Consider the following 22609-nt stretch of genomic DNA (forward strand, 5'->3'; position numbering starts at 1 on the left):
CAAGCTTTTTCTCTAGCTTAACAGTACTCTTGTTGAACTTAGCAAGTATTTCCTTTGACTCGGAGAGTTCTTTGGAAATAGTAGCATTTGTTTCCATCAAGTTTGCATTCTCAGAGATGGCCATGTTCAATTCTTCTTGCATTTCTTTTTCCACTTTGCTTGCATGGAGTTGAGCGGTTAGGGCATTGATTTCTTGCTTTAGCTTGGAGATTTCATGATCTTTATCTTTTACCAGATCTTCACCTTTCCTTCGGTTCTCAAGCTCTTGGCACATTTGAATAGTCAGTCCTTCCAACTCTTTTCTTAGGTTGGAATTGGATTGATTCAGCTTTTCTACTTCTTGAATTAGGGCTTCCATGTCCGCTTCATCATAAGAACTATTTTCAGATAGCTCCATCATTTTTTCAACGTGTTCTCTCCTTTTTGCCTGAGAGGCCTTGTATTTGACCATAAGATCATCATAGGCTTGCTCAGACTGAGTGAGCTGATGAGTAAGTTCCCTCATAGTGTATTCCCCCATATCTCTTTCCAAGTGGTTAGACTTATAGAAAGGTTGGCTATGATACCAATTGATGAATACTAAGAGGGGGGGTGAATTAGTATGCCAAAAATCAATGTACTTAAACACTTTACTAGTCTAGCAGTAAACTGGTAAAATAGTTTAGCAGACAAACTAGTTACCACACATGTAAACCAAATAACAAATAATGCATTCACCCATAGAAGCACAAACACCATAACACAAGAGATTTTGATGTGGAAACCCAAATGGGAAAAGCCACAGTGAGATGAAACTCACAAGTAACTATCTGCAAAATAAGAACCAGACTGATTAAGGTCAGACTGGTTAAGGTCATACAATGTTCTTGACTAGAACAGATCCTATTAGGAATCTCAATCTCTGTTAGGAGATAAGTCCACTTAGAGACTACCTTGCTAGAGGATTTTAGATCCACAGATGTGAACCACCTTGTTAGAGGATTTACAAAAGGCTTTTTGGGCCTACCCGGTTAAGGGCTTCAGACTTGTCGAAGATGTGAGTAATCAACAAGTGAGTGATATAGAAAATAGCATAGATTGCTTGGTTAGATCCTTGATAGATCGTTCCTAATGCATTCCAACATTACTTCAGTCTTCAACACATTCACACTCTATCTTCTCTCACAGACCTGAACTTCTCTTCTATGATCTCTCTTACAAAGAACTCTTCAACCACCTTAAACCCTAGCAACAACCTAAAACCCTAGACATGATTTCCTTATAAAGGAATATGATTTCATGTTGGTCCAATAGGATTACAATACAATTTCCTAGGTTCAATGCATCTAGACATATTCTGTAACACGACACAAAAGGCATCGTTAAAGTGTCAGCACCGCCAAACAGTAGGTGAATGGTAACTCATCACAAAATGTCGGTTGTTAACTCATCACAGAGTATGTATTACCAATTCATATAGTACCGGTTTAAGAAAAAATACTGGTTGCCGGTTTGACAAAATGAAGACTCGAAAATATGAGTTGTGCCGCTTTGTTCCTTCATACCACTTGAGATCCTCGAACCGCTTGGGGTCTCCATACCGCTTCAGATCGGTAAACATTTTCTGCAAAACACCGATAGTCTAAATACTAAAATACATCATACTGGTTGGAACAAATACCGGTTTAGCTTTAACTCATACATACAAAATGTGATCTCATAGCAAGTGTGTGTCCATCAATGACAATCATAACATAATCATCAAAAATGCCAACAGAATCCAAGAGGTGTCCAAAGCATGTATATGTTGGCATATGGACACTCCAATGAGACATTGTATGTGATTGAAGGTTTTGTCATTGATGGTAACCTTGCAATCCTATGGCACTGGCAAGACATCATACCGACAAAGCATTACACAGGCAAGACAGTGCACCGGTATCAACAGATCACTCTACACCGACACTGACATTGAAGAAAACATGTATACCGACATAGAGGCCGACAGGATTTTTGTTATGTAATATTTTGTTTATTATTGTAAGCCGACTTGGCAAATTGTAAAATGACTCTTGCATATAAAGGAGATCATTGTAGACATTTGTAGTAGTGATGAAAGAAGCATAAAAGAAAATTATTAGGCAGACCTAATGTGCGAATTATAGGTCAAGGGTATATGTAAAGAACAAAGTAGGAACCGGTACTGAATCTGGCATTGAAGATGCTATTGTAAAGAAGTACAAGTCATTGGATTAGTATAATCCTTATTGTAAGTTAGTGTGACTTCCCATTGAGCAGTGAGCTCTAGGTAGTTGGCCTTCCTGCATGTGCAAGAACCTATTGTAAGTAATATTCTCTTATTGGCCAGTGAGTGAATATTGTGGGTCACAAATCCCATCGAGGTTTTCTCCACACTGGGTTTCCTCGTTAAACATCTTGTGTTATGGTGTACTTTTCATGTGGATATTCTTGATTCTGTTTATTGCATTATTTCTTGCATATCGGTACACTATTATATTATGTTTTGCATGTTTTAACTTAAGAAATTCTTACTACCAGTCAGATACTGATTCACCCCCCCCTCTCAGTATCTGTGGGACCTCTAACAATTGGTATCAGAGCCTGGTCCTCTATTTTCAGAAGCCCAATAGCTTGAGGAAGATCTTGACATCGGTAAAGATGGAAAATCTGATGAAGAAACTTGAAGGAGCTCTTACAGACTATGATGCAGAGAAATTGAAAAATATCAAATTAGAAGATGATTTATGAGCAGCTCAGGATGTCATTCAGGCACTTCAAGAAAATTTTACTATTGCAAGAAATAAGAGAAGAGAACTCTGTGAAAAACTGCAAAATGAGAATGATGAAAAGGAATCACTTAATGATATGATAAGCAAGTTGAAACAAGAGTTCATGACAACAAAAAATGAAATGCAGGACATGACTATGAGATTCTGCAAAGAGATTGAGGACAAGAAGAGGAATGAAGAAGAATTAACCAGAAGACTAAGTGATGCAGCAAATGAGAACACAAGACTTAGCTATGAAAATGACATGTTGAAGACATATCTGATGCATACTCAAAATGACTCAAATGAACTAATGAGACAAAAAGAAATCTTAGAAAGAGAACTGGAAACTGCAAATCAACACAAAGAAAAATTCAAGAAAAGCTCAGAGGAACTTGGTACCTTGTTGAAGAATCAAAAACCTAAAGGTGAAACTTCTAGAATTGGCTTTGAAGTTGGTGAAAGCTTCGGTACTGCAAATACTCAGGATCACAACAAACCGGTAAGACAACCTAATGCTTATAAATTCAATGGAAAATGCTTTAACTGTAATAAGTATGGTCATAGAGAAAATGAATGTAAATCTAGGAATTATCAAAATATCAATACACCCACTAGTCAATGTTCAAAATGCAACAAAGTTGGTCATAACTCTGAAAACTGCAGAATGAATGTGAGATGTTATGTTTGTGGAAGATTTGGACATTTATCAAATCAATGCAGAACACAAACTGGCATAGGTTATGGGAAAGCTATTTAGAAGAATAATGTAACTTGTTATGCATGTAACAAGATTGGTCATATTGCTAAATTTTGTAGAAGTAAAGGAATGCCGGTAGACAACAAAAGTGCTAGCTTGAAAGGTAAGGAAAAAGTTGAAGAGGTTAAGAAAGAATTCTCAAAGCAATGGATTAGAAAAGCTGATCTAAATATTGGGAATACTTATCCACTGGTAGAACCAACCAATGCTTCACTGGTAGTACAGAATGATGCTTCACCGATAGGACAAAGCAGTGCTCCACTAACAGGAAGTTCTTCATCTAATTGAAGAAAATTTCCTTGAGGGTTTGGCAATCAAATGACACAAGTGCTAATTATTCCCTTGGTTAGAGATAAGAAGTTGAAAATCACTTATTACTGGTAGACAATGTTAATCGGCATGTAATAAATGTGGTAGATGGCAAAAAGACATTATAAAAATAAGGTTTTGGCTCCATTTCATTTCACCGTGATTTCAAATTTTCAGAGAGTGCGAAGATTCCGAGCTAAGGCATTCCAAGCAAGAAGCAAGCACACTCCAAGCAATCATCCACCTAAGGTAGAAAAAGGTATTTAATCATGGCATCCATCTCTACAATTGAATACATAGAAAACCCTACTACTGTTGAAGTAATTAAAAGACCTAGGCTCGTATTTCAGTTAGTCCCCGAGATAGAAAAGAAGGATGATACCTTAGGTGCTTTTTCTCAAATCCCTTAAGGTGTTGTATATGCTGAAGACCCTAGAATGTACATCCACTGCAACATTGAAGAGTTAGGAGATGAGGAAATCAAAACCATGTATAAAACCGTAATATGTGATGATACCAGTAATGTTAAAGATGAACACAAGGTTATTGAAACCCTAGGATTCATAGAAATCCTTAGCATTCCTGAATTTCCAAAGGATGTGATCAGGATAGTGTTAAGCAGAGTTCATGGAGAATTTTTCTGGCTAGATGCAATCCATAAGATCACCAAGGAAGCTGTGAAAGCTGTCACAAGGTTACCGACCACCGGTAAGAGACTAGATAAAACCAAGAAGGTTCCAAATGACCTAGTTACAAAACTAACTAGTGCAACATTCGATAAGAGATCTCTAAGGGTTAATGATGTAAAAGATATCAATGTGAAATTCATAAGTATGATATTAGGTTACAAAGCCACTCATGCTAACAGACTTAACTCAGTTTCAAGTTTATGCATTAAGAGTGCTTATGATATGGTAACATACAATGCAAAAATTGACATCTATGAATGGTTAAAGGATGAACTAACAGACAACCTTGGAAAAATAAAAAAGGACAAGAAAGGAACTTTTAGATTTGGAAATCTGTTAGTATGCCTAATGCTACACATAACAAAACAGGTTCCCGATATAGGTTATAAAGAACTTGGATATGACATACCAGTAGGAAAGCAATTGACAGAACTGTTCAATACCATGAGTGAGAACAAGGAGAACAATATTCATGACTTTTTCCAAGCATTGAAGACCAAAATGAAGCAAAGAATAAGGTTATCCCAGAAAATAGTAGACAAATACAAAGATGATATATGCTTTGTTATTAAGAAAGATGAAATCTGGATGGAAGTGGTCATCCCAAGGACAATTTGGGTAACCGAGATGGGCTATGAGATAGATGATCACATAGTTGAAACTTATGCTAAAGCACTTCTGGAAGCCCCCAATGAACCTAAGGAAGAAGTATTTGGTAGTGTTGAGACCATAGAAAGCCAAATACAATCAAAGAAAAGAGTAAAGAAGGTTGAGGCATTTGTAAGGAAAGGATCTAGACAAGCAAAGGCCATTAAGGAAGATGTATTAAAGAAAATCAGCATAACAGAAGATGAGTTGGCAACTCCACAACTTGAAACTCATCTATCACTGGTAGGTACTTCTTTGGAAGGTGACATGCCAACAACTTTTAAAAGAGTTGTTAGAAAAAGAGATCCCTCACCGACAACCACTCCTTCACCTAGAAGGACAAGGAAAAAGCAACAAGCAGTGAGATCTCCGGTTAGAAAGGCCACACCCAAGAAAAAGCTGACACCAAAGAAAAAGAAAAGAACAAATAGTGACTTGGCACCTCTTGATATATTGTTAAATGAAATCACAGAGGAAGGAAAACTGAAAAACATAGAGAAAATTTATGACACTCTATCTTTTGATGAGAGAGAACAAGTTGAGAACAGTGTTATACTGCATATGGACATGTATAAGAAATTTTTGATGGAAGTAGCAAATGAAATTCTTGATGATTTGTTCAAAAGGTTAGAAGCTAGAAGGCAAGCAGTGATTGAATTAGATAAGAAAATAAAAATAGAGAAACTACTTGTTGTATATCTAGTAAACTCTCCCAAGGAAATCGATGATTTGATTGCTCCGGCAAACCGATCAGTATTCTCTACTGCACACCGGCATATTTCATTAATGGCAAGAAGAGTCAATGAAGTCACAGAGGAAACAGAAGATGGTTGGGATATATTCCTGGTTGACAAAGAGAAACAAGAAGAATACAAGAACCCTAAACCTATAAAGCTATATCAGAAGGATAGAGACAAGGGGAAAGGCAAAATTGGTGCACCACCAAGCATAAAAGTTAAAGACAACCTACCCCCACCGGTGAAAATTACAACTACTGAAAATCAACTGGCAATAGAAAGTATGGATGCAAAGGATAGAAATCCTAATTCAGAAGTCCTGTATAATGTAAATGTTGATACCCAAAAGATCAACATAATAGTTGATAAAGATACAACTAACAAGTCAGATATGGCTAATGAGCCTCCGGTAGTAGGGAAAATAGAGAAACCAGCACAAGATACAGAGAAAAAGGTAGAATCTGAGGCACGGATAGAGACAACACAACATTCTGAGAAATCAACAGAGCCAAAGGCTCCAGAACAATAGGTACATAAGGAAACAGTGCCACTAGTAAGTAGTGAAGTAGGAAAACCAGTGCTAAAAGAAATGCAAACACAAACTGACATGCCAGAGGTCAATACAAGCATGGTTACTTCCACTGGCACTCAAATTGTTGGATCATCATCAACATTCAAGTCAACAAATGTGACTAAGATATTACTTGATTCTATTAAGAAAATAACTGACTGCAGTTCACAGGCTTATAAGGCAATTGATGATTTTATACCAATTTTGGAGGCAATAGCTCCAAACTGTAATATAGATAATAAAGATTCTTTAGGACAATTGGATACATTGTGTAGATATATTTCTGAAAACATTGAGAAAATAAAGGAAGAATTAGTAAAGGATAAGGTAGAAAAAGAAAAACAAAAATTCTTTGATGAGGAAATAAAGAAGTGTAACAGAGATTTTGACACACTTCTATCAGAACTATGTAGTTTGTTGAAAGAATACAAAAATCTGTATAAAGATACATGTAAAACAAACTTTTTGACTGTAGATATTGACAAGAAAATAAGCAAGACACAGGATGAGATAAATAAGCTTGCAGACAATTTTGTCAACTCATTGGATTCATTATCAGTTTTTGAAGAGAAGATAGCAAAATTTGAAGAAGAACTACTCAAACTGGAAAGAGAGAAAGACAGAATAATAAACAAGGCAAAACATCTGAGATCTAAACTAAGTCCAAGATTGGACTATTTAGCATCTCTACGGAAGGAAATTTCAGAGGCACTAACACAGGGAAGCAAAACACTGACAAAGCATTTGCAGCATCTCACCGGTACAGTAAAGAGGACTGAAACAACAATAAAAGATAGTAAAAAGTTTATGGATAGTATAAACTTAATTTTGGGAGATCTTTTTCAGATAATAACTACCCAGCTACAAGGTTGAGGATATGGATAGATGAACCTACAAACTCTACTAACATCTTGACAACCTTTGTCATTGATGCCAAAGGGGGAGTAGTGGGATGAGAAAGTTCAAAACACAGGAATAATATGCTTAGGGGGAGCTCTCATATTTTTGGTAAACATTTTTGGTAACATTTTTTTTGGACTACACATTTTTGATACTTTTTGAAATTTCTCATGAGTGTTGCCATCAATGCCAAAGGGGGAGATTGTTGGCATATGGACACTCCGATGAGACATTGTATGTGATTGAAGGTTTTGTCATTGATGGCAACCTTGCAATCCTATGGCACCGGCAAGACATCATACCGACAAAGCATTACACAGGCAAGACAATGCACCGGCATCAACATATCACTCTACACTGACACCGACACAGAAGAAAACATGTATATCGGCATAGAGGCCGACAGGATTTTTGTTATGTAATATTTTGTTTATTATTGTAAGCCGACTTGGCAAATTGTAAAATGACTCTTGTATATAAAGGAGATCATTGTAGACATTTGTAGTAGTGATGCAAGAAGCATAAAAGAAAATTATTAGGCAGACCTAATGTGCGAATTATAGGTCAAGGGTATATGTAAAGAATAGAGCAGGAACCGGTACTGAATCTGGCATTGAAGATGCTATTGTAAAGCAGTACAAGTCATTGGATTAGTATAATCCTTATTGTAAGTCAGTGTGACTTCCCATTGAGCGGTGAGCTCTAGGCAGTTGGCCTTCCTGCATGTGCAGGCACCTATTGTAAGTAATATTCTCTTATTGGCCAGTGAGTGAATATTGTGGGTCACAAATCCCATCGAGGTTTTTCCCACACCAGGTTTCCTTGTTAAACATCTTGTGTTATGGTGTACTTTTCATGTGGATATTCTTGATTCTATTAATTTCATTATTTCATGCATACTGGTACACTGTTATATTATGTTCTGCACGTTTTAACTTAAGAAATTCTTACTACCGGTCAGATATTGATTCACCCCCCCCTCTCAGTATCTATGGGACCCCTAACAATATACACAGTGGCCTTTTTCTTTTGTCTTTATCAAGATCCAAGAAGGATGGACGAAGTAAAATGGATTGGATACGATGGCTATGATAGGAAGAAGGAGATGGGGGAGGAGATGGTGAGATGAGAAGAAGAACTTCCCCCCCGAGAGAGGAGAGAAAAAGGATGAGGGGAATTACGCATGACGTCTGTTTGCCAGGTTTTCATTATGGTACTTGTCCAAGGCACCTATTTTCCAAGTTTTCACCAGTGGACAAATTTTTCTCTTTTTTTTCTCTTTTTGTTTGGGGGGGGGGTGGATTTTCTAATATTTTTAGAGGAAAATTATGGATAGAGATTGATGAGGATAAATGGATGTGGAGGATAGGGGGATGGAGGACTCAAGAATGAAGTTTCATATCAAGGTATTAGGAGTCCATTTGGAGTGATCACTAGATGTTTGTACAAATTTATTAGGAAGGAGTGGATTATGCAGATTCTTGGATTAGATGGTTTTGATGAGGAATGTATGTGGTGTAAGGGAGATGGTGGTGGCAAGTGTTTGAATAGAATGAGGGAAAAAGAGTGTGATGGGGGGATGTTGTTAGGACAAACATTGGCACATGTTGTGGGGGATATGAGATGAGTGGAGGGGAGATGGATGTAGTATGTGGATATGATGGAGGAATTGTGATAGGAAGATTTGAGACAGAGGGACCCAAAATAGACTTAGGAGATGAAGGGTGAGAATGTTTGACTTGTGGACTAGCAATTTTGGATGCCATTAGAGATTTTTCTTTTTGATGCACTACTTGTTTTTTCTTTGGAATCCACATTGTTTTTTCTTTTTCTTTGGTGGGCCTTTTGTGGCCATTGGGAGTTGTCGCATTTTTGTATCATCTTTTGCACTGTTGGAACATGTCTTTTTGAGTGGACATGGTCCTATTTATATTGATGTGGATGTTTAGCATTATGCTTTTGTAATTTGGCATCCAAATTGCTGCAAGTAGCCTTGGAAGGAGTGTGCAAGGGTGTAGGAGATGGAGGAAATGTGGATGAAGTGATGGATATTGGATGGAATGTAACGAGATGTGTCTTTGTTGATCTTGACCAAGAATAAAAGGGATAAGATATTTATGATGGGTGACAGGCATATGGGATTTTTGCATGGAGGGATGAGTAGGAAAAGAAGGAGGATGGGATTTTGGGATATAAGGGCCCAAAATGGATTTAGCAGGTGGGGGATATATGAAGGTAGATTCTGGTATATAGGGACCCAAAATGGATTTAGAGGATGAAGGATGAAGATGGATGGTTTATTTGGATTTAAATGATGGAGGAGGGGGAATGACAATAAATGATTTGGAGGAATGATGGGAAGATGAAATGGTGTGTATGGAAGTATACTTTGATTTTGCATTAGTTGTACCAACATTTTTGGATGAAGTATCTTGGGATATGTAACCAAGACCATGATGTCTTGGATGTGATTTAACATGGATGAGATACAAAGTACCTTTCTCATGTAGTCCTAAGCCTTTGCCTTGATAGTTCATTTTTTTGAGCATTTTATTTAAAGTAGGATACTTGTTTTCTAGGTAACAAGATGCGAGTCCTTTATCAGATGGAGGATAATGGGTGGTGTATATGAGAAATTCCTCTACTGCAAATGAACTACCATGGATGAATGTAAGTGAACCAAGGGGATAAGATGATAGTGGTGGGGTGGTTTGGATAAGAGGAAATGGAGGATCAAGAGGTGGAGTATATGTGATAGGAGGATCTTGACTTGGAAGATGGGATGATAGGGGATATTGAGATGAAAGGGATGGAATGATAGGATCTTGACTTGGGAGAGGGGATGATAAGGCTTCTTGCGATGGAATGGTAGGATCTTGATTTGGATCAATAATTCTTTCAACATGCTCTAGAACAAGATCTTGATATGAGGGTATTGGTGTAGATAGTGTGACAAGGAGTGAGTGGGTAGACTGTTCAGATTGAATGGATGGAATGATGGAAGGTTCAATGACTTGGGTGGATGGAATCAATGGGAGGATGGGAGATTCAATGACTTGGGTGGATGGGCTCAATGGAAGGATGGGAGGTTCTTCAACTGGGGGAGATGGAGTGGATGGAAGGATGGGAGATTCATCAACTGGGAGAGATGGGATGGATGGAAGGATGGAAGATTCATCAAATGGAAGAGATGGAATGTATAGAAGGTTTGTGATGGTGTTAAGTGTTGGGAGAGGTATGATAGGTGTAGGCATTGGAAGGGACACTGATGGATTGAGATAAGATGTGGTGGATGGTGAACTAGGATAGGAGGAAGTGGATGGTGGAGGATTCATGTGAGATGAAAGATTGCGACTGGTGCCACATTCTTGTTCATGAATGTTTGTCACAACAATGGATGAAGGTGGTGCCTATAGATAACTAAATCATGGTTTCAAAATTATAGGTTGTGATGTCACTTGAGACTAATATTGTGGAGCACTAACCACTTGTGGAACTCATTAGATGGGTGGGGGAACAAAGGATAATGGCATTGTGTAATTCATGCCCCCAGTCATACCTTGTGTGACAAATAATGACAAATTAGGATTAGATGAAGGATTAAGATAATATGGAAGATTAGAATTGGATGGAGAAGTGAGATAAGATTACGATGTGACTTGGAGATCTGTCTCATCAAGTTGATCAACCATACCTTTGCCATCATTGACATAGGTTGAAGTAGAAGAAAATGAGGGATGACCATACTCATCATAATAGGATTAAGACATGACTTGGATATCTGAGTCACCGGGTTGATCAACCATACCCTCGTCATCATCAACAAAGGGTGAAGTGGAAAAAAATGAAGGACAACCAAACTCATCATAACAAAATTGCAAAACCCAAAATAAGATGAATGACTAGCTCACACTAGGATGGCGCAACAACATCGAAGACTCAAAATATGAAAGAACAGATACTGACTACCAAAACTGAAGAGATTTCTAACGTAATGCAGACAACATTTTGGCAACATGACAAATTCTAAAACCAAAGATCACCGAGATAGAACCTAACAATTGAAGAGTCAAGAAAACTTAAATGCTAAATAGACAAAATTCAGAAGCGTGACAACGTCTAAGATCAATATTGTTGCAAAAAGATAACTAATAACTGGAGAATTAAGTAATTTCTAAGGCAATGCAGATAGCAAAAACAACAACGTAATGACGTCTAAAACCAAGATCATGAAAGATAGACCCTGATTGTTGATAGATCAAGAAATGTGTAAAGTAATGTAGACACCATAACAACAATACAATGACATCTAAGACTGAGGACCATAAAAGATCGATGCTAACTACTGGGGACATGTAAGATTGTAAATCAATGAAACATAAATTTGGCAGCATAATGAGACTAAACTGACAAAATGAGACAAGACAAAGCAAACTCGCTAGGACAAGGGTACAAAATCCACTAGAAAAAGATAGGCAAGACTGAAAAATGTCTGGACAACATAACGACACCAAAAATACAAACCCATTGTTTTAGGGTGCAAACCCATTGGAAGAGGGTGCAAACTCACTAGAACAATAGAATAAACAATATCAAAACCGAACCCACTAGAAAAAGACTAAAAAATAGCCAGAGGAAACCCACTAGTTGAGAAAATTATAGTGACTATGCTAAGTATGTCAATTCTGGCTCAAAGTTGATAGCATTCTTGCTAAAATATGACTGCAAACCTATTGTAATAGACCATACACCTGCTAGAACTGACTTCAAACCTACTAGAGTGATATTTCGACAAAAAGATGACACCAAACATAGCAAGCATGAAGATATGACCATAAAACAAATAAAATCGATTAAGTACAACCTAATGGATAATCAAATGACAATATGTGTTAAATCTCCTTACCCAGAATACCACATCCAACCGGATAGATAGAAGCCTAACAACACTGGCTCCACCCTCAACACACACTTCTCAAGCATGCCAAGATTCGAATTCCTGGGTAATCACTTCCCAGTGAATTTTCTATCTTGAACTGGGGGGTACATGAGGAGTTTCTCCGGTATGCGCATAGCACAACATCTGAGTCAACACATAGAAGGATTTTTGAATACTAAAGAACAATTGGCTCATATTGGGGGAATTTTTAGGGTGAATTAGGTAGTCATACATGTAGTGGCTAGCTCATTTAAGAGATATCCCAACCCATAGAACACAAATTTTACACATCTACCACACAAGCACTAGGGGATTTTGACTTTCTTGAAGACCACAAAGGTATTTGCATAATGATACCAAGGAAAAACCATTGGTATAACACAATATTACCAATTGATTTATTTCTTTCACTAAAATCCCAAATATTTATATTGAAAACCAAAAAAAGTACCGCTTTGGTAGATCTCTCTTCACCCGACCTTATAGGCTACTCAAGGAGACAGGCCCTCCTACTTAGAAATGAAAAATCAAGCGTTGCTAACACTTTTCTCTTGCACCTACGACCAGGAGATCCAGATGGAGAGGATAGTGCGTGTTAGCATTAGGACCACTCTATAGATGCACAAGCATGCAAGACATGAAAGATATGGGGTTCAATCCTTTACTTGAATTGAAGTGTGCCTAATTACTCAAAAGACACACATGGACACCATTTCCTTAGTTGAATTGAAGTGTGCCTAATTAAACAAAAGACACAAATGTGAAAATGAAAGCAATAAAGGAAATTTATTTTTGTGGGACCCCTCTTCCTTTAGCGGCCCTACAAGCAAAAATGTTAGTGTTTAAACATTTAGGGGTCTTCTTATAGCTTGAAATGCTGCAAAAATCTTAGCAAAACTACCCAACAACACACAAATTAGCTGATTAGTACTAAAATAACATTCTAGAAAAATCATGAAAATGATAATTAGCGATCCTTCAACTGTGTGGCACAAACCCACTGTTTCAAGGCGTAAACCCACTGTTTCAAGGTGCAAACTCATTGTTTCAGGGTGCAAACCTGCTGCTATACATACAGAAGCCCATTATCATTTATAAAAACTAGAAACTTAAAATGGAGATTTTATATTGCATATGAAAATGATAATAGCGAACCCACTATTTCAGGGTGCAAATCCGCTACTCTGTAGCAAAATACCAATTATCATTTACAAAAACTTGAATCTTAAAATAGAGATTTTATTTTCTATACGAAAATGATAATAGCGAACCCGTTGTTTCAGGTAGTGAACCAATTGTTTCAAGGTGAGAACCCACTATTTTAGGGTGTAAACCTGCTATTTTATGCAAACCCGCTATTCTACAGAAAAATGCCAATTATTATTTTCAAAAACTAGAAACTTAAAATGGAGATTTTGTTGGAAATTTGGAGGAATTGATTATGTGTTGCATTGATGTTTTTTCATTTATGGAAACACTGGCTGCTCTAGCTTTTTGGGTTGTTTACCGGTATCCGATTGGTCCCGGTAGGATGATTGGTTTTTGGTTGGTAAGATCATGTTGATCCTTTTGGCATTTTTGATGTTCATGTTGTGATTGTCATTCATGGACACACACTTTCATTAAGATTCTCTTTATATGTGTGAGTTAGAGCACAACCGGTATTTGTTCCAATCGGTATGTTGTATTATAGTCTTTAGAGTATTGATGTCTTGCAGAATGTGTTTACCGGTCTGAAGCGGCATGTCGACCCCAAGCGGTTCGTAGATACCAAGTGGTACGAGGGATTAAAGCGGCATAACACATTTTTACCAGTCTTTATTTTGACAAACCGGCAATCGGTATTTTGTATGAACCGGTAATACTCTGTGATGAGTTACCATCCACCGATCGTTTGACGGTGCCGACTCTCTGGTGGTACTTTTTGTGTCATGTTACCAGATATGTCTAGATGCATTGAACCTAGGAAATTGTATTATAATCCTATTGGACCTACATGAAATCAGATTCCTTTATAAGGACATCATGTCTAGGGTTCTAAGGTTGTTATTGTTGAGGTTGATGTTGTTGCTAGGGTTCAAGGTAGGTGAAGAGTTAGAGAGAGTTTGAATGTATAGAAGACTGAAGTAATGCTATAATGCATTCAGATTGAGCTATCAAGGATCTAACCAAGCAACCTATGCTATTTGATAGATCACTCACTTGTTGATTACTCACATCTTCGACAAGTCTGTAGCCCTTAACCGGGTAGGCCCAAAAGCCTCTTGTAAATCCTCTAACAAGGTGATTCACATATGTGAATCTAAAATCCTCTAGCAAGGTAGTCTTTAATTGGACTTATCTCCTAATAGAGATTGAGATTCTTAACAGGATCTGTTCTAGTAAAGAACATTGTAAGACCTTAACCGGTTTGACCTTAACTGGTTTGGTTTCTATTCTACAGATAGTTACTTGTGAGTTCCATCTCATCATGGTTTTTCCCATTTGGGTTTCCACGTCAAAATATCTTATGTTATGGTGTTTGTGCTGCTGGGGGTGAATGCATTATTTGCTATTTGGTTTGCATGTTTGTTAGCTGGTTTGTCTGGTAAATTGTTTTACCAGTTTACTATCAGTCTTGCAAAGTGTTTAAGTGCAAAGATTTTTGGGATACTAATTCACCCCCCTCTTAGTATTCATCAATTGGTATCAGAGCCAACCTTTCTATAAGTTTAACCACTTGGAAAGAGATATGGGGGAATACACCTTGAGGGAACTTACTCAACATCTCACTCAGTCTGAGCAAGCCTATGATGATCTTATGGTCAAATACAAGGCATCTCAAGCAAAAAGGAGAGAACATGCAAAAAAGCTGATGGAGCTATCTGAAAATAGTTTTGCAGATGAAGTAGACATGGAAGCCCTAATTGTAGAAGTAAACAATTTGAATGAATCAAACTCCAACTTGAAAAAGGAGCTGGAAGGACTGACTATCTGGATGTGTCAAGAGCTTGAGAACCGGAGGAAAGCTAAAGATCTGGTGAAAGAAAGAGATCATGAGATCTCCAAGCTGAAACAAGAGATCAGTTCCCTAATTGCTCAACTCCATGCTAGCAAAGTGGAAAAGGACGACATGCAAGGTGAACTGAACAGTGCCATCTTTGAGAATGAAAACCTGATGGAAGCAAATGTTGCTATTTCCAAAGAACTCTCTGAGTCAAAGGAAATACTTGCTAAGTTCAACAAGAGTATTGTCAATCTTGAGAAAAAGCTTGAATCTGCCAAACTAGTCAAGAATACCAATGGACTTGGCTATTTCAGTCACGAGGAAGGTGAGACCTCTAGTACAAATGCTGGAGCATCAAAGAAACAACCGGCATCAAAGGATAAAGGTAAGCAAAATTTTAAACCTATTTTCTTTAACTATCTTAAAGAAGGACATACTGCAAATGTGTGTAGGAGTAAGGCTTACAAAATTTTTCCTTATTTCCTAAATGATAAGCCTAGATCCTATAGATTCAATGGTAACAGTTATGCATGCAACAAGTATGGGCATAGAGCATTTGAATGCAGGTCTGGAAGATATCCTCAGAGGACCCAAGGAGTTGGTCCTAAACCTTTTGTGAACTGGAACCACAACCAGTTCAATGTCTTCAATCATTAGCCAAGAAGCAGTGGCTATCAAGCGGCAACCGGATGGAGAGAAAATTATATGATCTATCATGGTCATGGTCACACTACTGCAACATGCAGAAGGAAGAATGGAAACATGAACAATGGACCTTGGAGAGAACTTGGATTGGTTTGCTATCACTGCAACAAACTAGGTCACATTGCCAGATTTTGTAAATCAAGAAAGAACATATCTGATGATATACCGGTCACTCCGGAAGGAGACATTGATGTTGACACCGTTCAAGCATATATGAACAAAACCTGGAAGAAGAAACCAATGGTGTTACAAGAGGAACTAGTTTCTGCACCTAGTGTGGAAATATTAGAACCAACAAACTAAGCCTCAGAAAAGCTTAGGGGGAGCAAACAACGAAATGCTTCGAACCCTTGGTTTACACTAGTAAAAGACCTTAACCAATATGTGATACATGTCGCTTGGCAGAAGACCAGAAACGATAAAAAGGCAAATTAGGGTTTATGCCCTAATAGAGGAGCATTAATGGCGGTAGGTGAGAGATATGTTTAAAGGCATTTTTCAAATCATTTCTCACTATATGATTTCAAGCGAAGAAAAGTTTTTCAAAGAGCAGAGCGATGAAAAGGCAATTTGAGCTGAGATCTTGAGAAATTGACAAACCAAGAAGGAGATTCAAATTCAAACTACAAGTGGTCAAGTGGAGAACACAAAGCAGTGATTCAGCAACTGACGAAGTGTGGAGTGAAGGAGAATCAACAAGCCCTAAATTCACATGTTTTAAAAAGGTATTTCTTGAAGTTCTTAAAGTTTCTATCATGGCTTCTGCATCTCATACCAGTTCTAGTGCATCCATTGAGTCTAAAAGTTTTATTCAATGAAAGTCCAAGTATAATTCTCTATCACAAGTTCTAGTTGGTGTGATAGTAGAAGAGGGAATTTCTGACACAGAGACTGCAAGATTGAAGACCTAGGGTCTCTAGCTATCCACTCCCAGTTAGGTTTGTTTTGTGGCAAGGATAAGAAAATCAAACCGGAGTATAGTATCTTGGAGAAGAAGAAACTCCACAATGTTGTCTACTTCCTAGAAGATTTAATAGAAGATCACATAAGGATCATTTTGAGCAAAGTCCACGGTGACAAGATGTACCTAGAGAGGATGCATGATATCACGCCGCAGGCAATTCATGCAATCACCAGTTTCTGCAACACAGGGGAAGTGCCAGCCCTAAGGACAATAAGAAAAAATGAAATGACAAGGCTCACCAGTTCAGTTAGCGACTCATGAGGCATGACAGTCAACTCCATCAAGGATGATTTGGTTAAGTATGCCTGCATGGTGATAGGCTACCAGACATTCTCTACCAGCAGAATTAACTCTGTATCTATTGTAGTAGTAAATGCCACTTACTGGATGATTAAGGAGGATGCATCATTTGACCTGTGCACCGGTATTTAGAGGCAACTCCTGTCAAATCTGAAGTCAATCAAACAGGATAATGCACAAAGGTTTAAGTTCAGACAACTACTGGTCGGGTTGTTCTTTTACTTTCAAGGATACTTTTCAGGAGTAGGAGATGTCTAGTGGTCTCCTGACTAACCGGTAACCAAGCAAATCAAGGAGAGAATTCAAGCAATTGGAACCAGTTACCCTGATGTTCTAAACAAGTATTTTGATGATTTCAGATGAAAAATGAGCCAAAGGATGAGGATCTCAGGTGATATCATCAAGAAATATGAAGATGATATCTGCTTCACCATCCAAGTAGATAAATGCATAATGGAGGCTGTTGAGCCTAGACAGGAAGAAGTAGAGCCAATGGGCTATGAGGTGATGTACGACATGCTGGAAGGGTATGCCTCTACCCTCATTGCCTCACCGCTTGATCCTAAGGCTAAGAGAACTGGCACCTACCTAGAGAGGATAGCACCGGTTGAGGATCCACTAGCAAAGAAAGGAAAAGAACCTGTAGTAAAGAAGGCAAAGGCAGTGCCTGCAGCATCTGCACCGGTTACTACTGCAACTCCAAAAGTGACCAAGCAGTCACTAGCCAAAAAGAAACCGAAAGCAGCACTAGCTAAAGTCTTCGAGAGGAAAAGGAAGACAAAAAGAAACTCTCCAGACTTAGAGGAAATTGTGTCTGAGGAGCAGCCCAAGAAGGCAAGACAAACAAGAAAGAGAACAAAGAATGAACCGGCAACGTCTACACTAGTAAATATTGATATCTCCTCATATAAACCTTTGACACATTGTCAAAGAACAATAAAGAATATTAGGAGAAAATTATTACATGATTTAGTAGACTACTATGATGATTTTAGTGATGAAGAGAAAGAAGATGTATTACAGGAGATTATTGTTTATTTGCGTACAAATGGCCAATTGCCATCAGAGATTAAATCTCAGACACTAGATTCTTTGTATAAGGCATTAGATAATAAATGGCGCATTGCCATAGAAAAGGAACAGGAAATTAAGGAGAAAGTTTTTGCTCAGTACTTTCCTAACTTGTCAAATTCTGAATTATTTGATCTTATTGACCAAAATAAAGGACTCTTCTTCACTAGAAGAAGAAGACTCTGGCTATTAGAAGGAAGAGTAGATGATGTCGAAAAGGACACTCATCAGTATATGGTAACTGCTGTCCAGACTCACAAAGCGTGTCTTGCTAACTGACAAGCTAAGGAAGAACCGGTTATATCCAAACCAGATGAAGCATTTGATGATGAAGGAAATCTGGTTGTAGAACCAATTGACACTATTGACGTCGATGCCTTGGATGTAGAAGATGTTACTCAGGACATACCTTCTGAGGGAATAGGACAAGAGCAACAGGCTGAACAGGGTAATGAGCAAGCCAAGGACAGACAGGAAGCGGCTAAGGAACAGGCAGAGAAAAAGAAAAGGGATGAAGATGAGGAAAAGAGAAAAGAGGAGAGAAGAAAAGATGAAGAGGAGAAGAAGAAGAAAGATGAAGAGGAGAAAAAGAAGAAGAAAGATGAAGAGGAGAAAAAGAAGAAAGATGAAGAGGAGAAGAAAGATGAAGAGGAGAAGAAAAAGAAAGATGAAGAGGAGAAAAAGAAGCAAGAAGATGAAAAGAAAAAGAAAGAAGAGGAAGATAAGGAACAGGAGAAAAAGAAGGAAGCAAAGAGGAAGAAGAAGGAAGAGGAAGATAAGGAATAGGAGAAAATGTAGGAAGCAGAGAGGAAGAAGAAGGAAGAGGAAGATAAGGAATAGGAGAAGAAGAAGGAAGTAGAGAAGAAGAAAGTGAAAGAGGACAAGGCAGGAGAAGCGGCGAAGAGCACACAGATGGAGACTCCGAAGGCAACTGAGAGTCAAGCCAAACCGGCTGACCTCACCAGTCCTATCGATCTCCAGTCTGCAAGTGAATTGGAGCTAATGTAGAGAATCAAGGTAGCTCAAGAGCACCTTGAAACCATATGGAGGAAGAAGGAACAGGATGTAGTTCAAGTGGCTGTGGACACACTTACTGGTTTGATACCCGGTACAAATCTTCCAAACACCGATTCATCACTAGCTAGACATAAGCTCCTATGCACAGTAGTAGATGATCAGGTGCAGAGCCTTGAAGAGGAAATAGAGGCTAATGTCAAGAAGGAGCATCAAAAAGCTCTCAATATAGCTCTGGTGAAGAAGTTGAATGAGCTCCGGACTGAACTGAAGAAAGAACAAAAGGATAAAAGGGATGCTTTGGATGAGGGAAATCTGCTACTTAGCAAAATCTGTCAACCCCATCTATTCTATGATGATGTGCTAGCTTAGAAGCAAAAGTTTCAAATAGACTTACAGTCCTACATGAGCACATTCAAGATGCCTTATGATTCCTTTGCAACTTATGGGCAAATCATTCACCGGTTTCACATCCAGTCAGCCAAAATGGAGCAAGAGATCAGCACACGATCTAGAGATTTGTAGGAGCTACAACTGGTTCTACTTCCACATCTGCAAATTCTTTAGAAGTGTTTTTTGAACCTATATGCCTTGACAGTTACATAGGAGATGAGCACAATTGATGCCATGGAAGAACAGGTCTCCCAGATGCAAATAGAGAAAGAAGTAGCCACCTCCCTACTTGAGTCCTAGTCTCTATCAATGAAACAATTTTTGCAGGACTATAAATCTATTTTTGACAAGTATTATTCCTTGTTATCATAAACTTTTATTATTTTAATATCAAATGGAAACAGGGTTGTTTAGTGGTACTTTGTCATTGTTGGCAAAGGGGGAGAAGTACTCTATCTATTTTGGTGAAGTATAGGGGAGAAGTATCTAGATTTAAAATTTTGCTATATGCTTTGACATATGCTCTGATATCTCAATGTTTATGCTCTATATGCAAAATTGTTATACATCGTATTGTTAGAGGGATAGTGTATATGCTTAGGGGGAGCAATTCTGCTAATGGAATGTTTTTGTTGTAAAACACTTAGATGTCATAATTTTATTTTCCTCAGTGTTGCCATCAATGCCAAAGGGGGAGATTGTTGGCATTTTTGATGTTCATGTTGTGATTGTCATTGATGGACACACACTTGCATTAAGATTCTCTTTTAACATGTGAGTTAGAGTACAATCGGTATTTGTTCCAACCGGTATGTTGTATTATAGTCTTTAGACTATTGATGTCTTGCAGAATGTGTTTACCGGTCTGAAGCAGCATGTCGACCCCAAGCGGTTCGTAGATACCAAGAGGTATGAGGGATTAAAGCGGCATAACACATTTTTACCAGACTTCATTTTGACAAACCAACAACCGGTATTTTGCATGAACCGGTAATACTCTGTGATGAGTTACCATCCACTGATCATTTGACGGTGCTGACTCTCTGGTGGTTCTTTTTGTGTCATGTTACCAGATATGTCCAGATGCATTGAACCTAGGAAATTGTATTGTAATCCTATTGGACCTACATGAAATCAGATTCCTTTATAAGGACATCATGTCTAGGGTTCTAAGGTTGTTGTTGTTGAGGTTGATGTTGTTGCTAGGATTCAAGGTAGGTGAAGAGTTAGAGAGAGTTTGAATGTATAGAAGACTGAAGTAATGTTGTAATGCATTAAGATCGAGCTATTAAGGATCTAACCAAGCAATCTGTGCTATTTGATAGATCACTCACTTGTTGATTACTCACATCTTCGACAAGTCTATAGCCCTTAACCGGGTAGGCCCAAAAGCCTCTTGTAAATCCTCTAACAAGGTGATTCACATCTGTGAATCTAAAATCCTCTAGCAAGGTAGTCTTTAATCGGACTTATCTCCTAACAGAGATTGAGATTCTTAACAGGATCTGTTCTGGTAAAGAAATATTGTAAGACCTTAACCGGTCCGACCTTAACCAGTCTGGTTTCTATTCTATAGATAGTTACTTGTGAGTTCCATCTCACCGTGGTTTTTCCCATTTGGGTTTCCACGTCAAAATATCTTGTGTTATGATGTTTGTATTGTTGTGTGTGAATACATTATTCGCTATTTGGTTTGAATGTTTGTTAACCGGTTTGTCTGCTAAATTATTTTACCGGTTTATTGTCAGTCTTGCAAAGTGTTTAAGTGCAAAGATTTTTGGGATACTAATTCACCCCCCCTCTTAGTATTCATCAGATCCGGTATGCTCCGGTATGCTTTGGTCTGTGGAATTGGTTTAGATTGGTTATTCATGTGTTCTTTATGTGTATCACATTCAATTGGTTCAGGCTTTGAGTATCCGGAAGCTACCACTTGTTCTAGTAAGCCTTTTGGTTACCAGTAAGGCTTTTACAGGCAGAGCTTTGTTGAAGATATGTTGATATTATCCATAAGTGTTGTTGGTACGACTTATAGAAGGTTATCTAGATGTTGATGGTTATCATGTTAGTGTTCCACTTGTTCATGGTGTTTCATTTGTCTTATGGTGACCTATTATAGGTCCAATGGTTATTCTGCTAGGTTATGGGCCGGTTTATGTAACGTGTAGGTTGATGCTCCCGATGCATTACCGATTGGATTCATTGATTGGATTATGTTGTTTTGGTCTTAGGCTGACTTGGTTGATCATTAGATTGCGGGTTTAAGTTATGAATTTATTGTATTATCTTTTAGGTGGCTGACCTAATTATTTAGGTCATGGGTTAGTATAATTATGACGTAAGATCTCTTTGTAGAAAGATGAGATCATGTATGGTATGGGTGATGGGATTATCTGTATGCGAACAATGTTGTAATCATATGTAGAGGTTTTTGTCAATCATAGGTGATCGAATTGGGTTTGTGGAAGAGGTTTAAGGCCTCTAGTATTGAGCCTAATTGGAACTATACTCAAGCATGGGAGATGCTATACTTGCAGTTCAATCTTCATTCTGGATTGTTGTCTAATGTTTTATGTAGTCAATGAGACTCCTTTTGTGATGAGAAATGTGGTCTAGGCTATTGTCCTTACTGCATGTGGAGGCCCCTTATTATAATATTTATTCATCTGATCAGTGGATAGATATTGTGGGTCTCCAATCCCACCATGGTTTTCCCTCTTTGAGGTTTCCCACATATAAATTTGTGGTGTTATTGTGTTCATATTTGTGGTTGCATTGCTGACTATTGTTATATTCTTTTATGTTTATTGATTGCTGAGTTGTTGTTTTAATAAGGTTAAATTTCTCCATTCTAG

This window comes from Cryptomeria japonica, chromosome 6 (assembly GCF_030272615.1).
Source record: "Cryptomeria japonica chromosome 6, Sugi_1.0, whole genome shotgun sequence".
Lineage (NCBI taxonomy): Eukaryota > Viridiplantae > Streptophyta > Pinopsida > Cupressales > Cupressaceae > Cryptomeria > Cryptomeria japonica.